This window comes from Asparagus officinalis, chromosome 10 (genome assembly GCF_001876935.1).
Source record: "Asparagus officinalis chromosome 10, Aspof.V1, whole genome shotgun sequence".
Lineage (NCBI taxonomy): Eukaryota > Viridiplantae > Streptophyta > Magnoliopsida > Asparagales > Asparagaceae > Asparagus > Asparagus officinalis.
Window position 1 is genome coordinate 47352143 of NC_033803.1, and position 3453 is coordinate 47355595.

Consider the following 3453-nt stretch of genomic DNA (forward strand, 5'->3'; position numbering starts at 1 on the left):
GGGCTTCGCCTAGGCTCTCCAAAACTCCTCCTCTCCTCTCTCTAGCCTTGCTCCAAGCCCAAGGAATTCAGCCATTTGAAATGAAGGCCTAAGGGGCCTATTTATAGGAAACCAAGAGGAGGGGGTGGTAAAAGGTGAGGAAAGGTGAGGACACCCCCTTGGGGTGGTAAAAGGTGTGTAGGGGCTGAGGACACCCCCTTGGGGTGGTAAAAGGTGTGTAGGGGCTGAGGACACCCCCTTGGGGTGGTAAAAGGTGTGTAGGGGCTGAGGACACCCCCTTGGGGTGGTAAAAGGTGTGTAGGGGCTGAGGACACCCCCTTGGGGTGGTAAAAGGTATGTAGGGGCTGAGGACACCCCCTTGGGGTGGTAAAAGGTATGTAGGGGCTGAGGACACCCCCTTGGGGTGGTAAAAGGTATGTAGGGGCTGAGGACACCCCCTTGGGGTGGTAAAAGGCGTGTAGGGGCTGAGGACACCCCCTTGGGGTGGTAAAAGGTGTGTAGGGGCTGAGGACACCCCCTTGGGGTGGTAAAAGGTGTGTAGGGGCTGAGGACACCCCCTTGGGGTGGTAAAAGGTGTGTAGGGGCTGAGGACACCCCCTTGGGGTGGTAAAAGGTGTGTAGGGGCTGAGGACACCCCCTTGGGGTGGTAAAAGGTGTGTAGGGGCTGAGGACACCCCCTTGGGGTGGTAAAAGGTGTGTAGGGGCTGAGGACACCCCCTTGGGGTGGTAAAAGGTATGTAGGGGCTGAGGACACCCCCTTGGGGTGGTAAAAGGCGTGTAGAGGTGAGGACACCCCTTTGGCGGCCAAGACACCCCTGGGGTGTCTTGGTCTTGCCAAGACACCCCTCGGGTGTTTCGAGCTTGCCGAGACTCCTTTTGAGGTGTTTTGTTGGTTCCCCTGTATATTCTTCGTCCGGATTCGGATTTGAGTGATTCCGGGTGCGTTGGATGCGCGACGAAGAGTTTGACCCGCTCTGGTGATTGGATTATCTGTAGAGTGGTCGAGGCATGAAGGGCGTTGTCCTTTTTGTGAACAGTGCCGGGCTTCCCGATTGGTCCGGGTCTTCGTGATTCCGAAGTCCTATCCGCTCATGTAACTCGTCGATTCACTTCAGTCGTTCGTCGACGTCGATTAGGCTCATGTGGATTGGATGGTGACGTTCATCGTCGCTCGTTAACACTGAACCGGTTGTGGAGAACTATAGGCAATTTTTGATGCCTACAGATACCCCCTCCAAAGTGTTCCTGACTCGTTTCTTTTATAGAAGAGGCTGGAATACTTTGGATGTGATTGATCTGGCCTTCAGTCGGCGTAGTTAGCTTCAACTCTTGACTCTTTCGATTTTCGATCTATCCGATGCTTTGACGAATAGCCGAGGTTCTTCCGGCGCTGCGTTTATCGTCTGGCCGTCGTCGGAGTCTCGAGTCTGCAGCTGATGAATTGAGTTTGGCTCGTGTCATTGAGTTGACTTTGAACTACCTCCGCCACATTGTGCTGGCTTAGGGTTCTGAATCACTGGGGGTTGACTTTTTGTCGCAACGCGCTGTCCGGCGTTGACCTAAGGTTACGCGTTGACCGGCGCTCACCTTAGGGTTTTGAACCGCGTGGGTTGACTTTCGTCGTCACGTGTTGACTTTCGTCGTCACGTGTTGACTTTTGTCGCAACGCGCTGTCCGGCGTTGACCTAAGGTTACGCGTTGACCGGCGCTCACCTTAGGGTTTTGAACCGCGTGGGTTGACTTTCGTCGTCACGTGTTGACTTTCGTCGTCACGTGTTGACTTTTGTCGCAACGCGCTGTCCGGCGTTGACCTAAGGTTACGCGTTGACCGGCGTCCACCTTAGGGTTTTGAACCGCATAGGTTGGCTTTTGTCGTCACGTGTTGACTTTCGTCGTCACGTGTTGACTTTTGTCGCAACGCGCTGTCCGGCGTTGACCTAAGGTTACGCGTTGACCGGCGTCCACCTTAGGGTTTTGAACCGCTGGAAGTTGATGTGTGAAGTTCACCCCTATTTTCAACCGTCGGCGCGGGAAAATCAACTTTTGTGGAAACATTGGGGGGTAAAAGAAATGATTCGTGGTATCAAACTGTCGCGCGGGGGTCAAAACTCGGGCAAAACACCCCAGTCTGCATGTCATGTATTGGAGGATCTATTTTAGTTTATATAATTTTATTTGGTTGTTTTTTGAGATTTTGGTATGCAGACATCTATTTATTATTTGAAAATTTTGATTGTAGAAATTATTAATAGCTTATCTAACTAGTCTTAATTTGATATGTATAATCCTTGCAACGTATATCTCATAGAAATTATTAATAGTATGAGCTTGTATCTTATCTGACTTGTTCTCATATGATGCGTTGGAGAAATCAATTTTACAACTTATATCTCCCAAAATAAAGCAAGCATAGATGATAAATTCGATATTGTAAGAGGATCAAGGTGAATGATTTCACCTTGATGGAATGAGAGTATCCTACATATTTCTAGTGCGACGTTTGTATTTTGACTATTTGTGCATTACATGCTGGTTTCAGCCTTGGTCTTGGCCTTGCGTTCAGCCAAGTGTGTTTCCAGCCATTGTTGGTCTTTGGTCTTGTTGCAGTTCTTTGGTTTCATGTTGATGCTTGGCCTTTGTTTTAATTTTGTGCATGGTTTCAACCTGCTCTCGGCCTTGGTTTCAGCTCCTGGTTGGCCTTTGGTTGGTATGCATATTTTGTGTTATGATGAGTTATTTTTTAGATATACAGCCAAAGTTTATAGCAGCAATATATTGGCGAGACAATATATTGCAGCCAACATTGCTATTTATAAACTTCATGGTGAGGTAGATAATGAAAAAGAGCCTTTTCTGAGCACAAAATATATTACAGCCAACATTGCTTTGGGTTTAGTTTTGTGCTAATCTGTTATTCATCATTTGATTCAATTATGATCATAAGATAATTGATTTTGTTCACAATTTCCATGTTTATATGCACAACTATGATGATGAGTGGTAATCTTACCATGGTGACCACAATCAAGTTTTCTTGATTTTTTATTTTGAACCAAACACTAGAAAATGAGGGAATCTATTCACAATTCAATTATTTTCTTCTTTTTTCAAGTTGAACCAAACTAAGAAAAATGATGGAAAGTACTTTCACTCCATATTTTTTGGCGAAACAAACATAAAAAATATTTTTCAGGAAAGTGAAGGAAACACTAGAAAGTGAAGGAAACGAACCAAACAGGCCCTAAAACGAGAAGCCCAAAACTATTGTCGAGGGGGAACAGTATCTCCCCACCCGACTTAAACCCCACTTTCATCATCTCTCTCCTCTTTCATCTAAAACCCTAATTTACCCTCATCTTCATAATTTAACCCGAAAGAGGCAAAAACAGTGTTTTGTTTGTCAATCAGAATCGGCCATGGACGAAGCAATGCCGCCTGTTCTCAAGCGGCGGA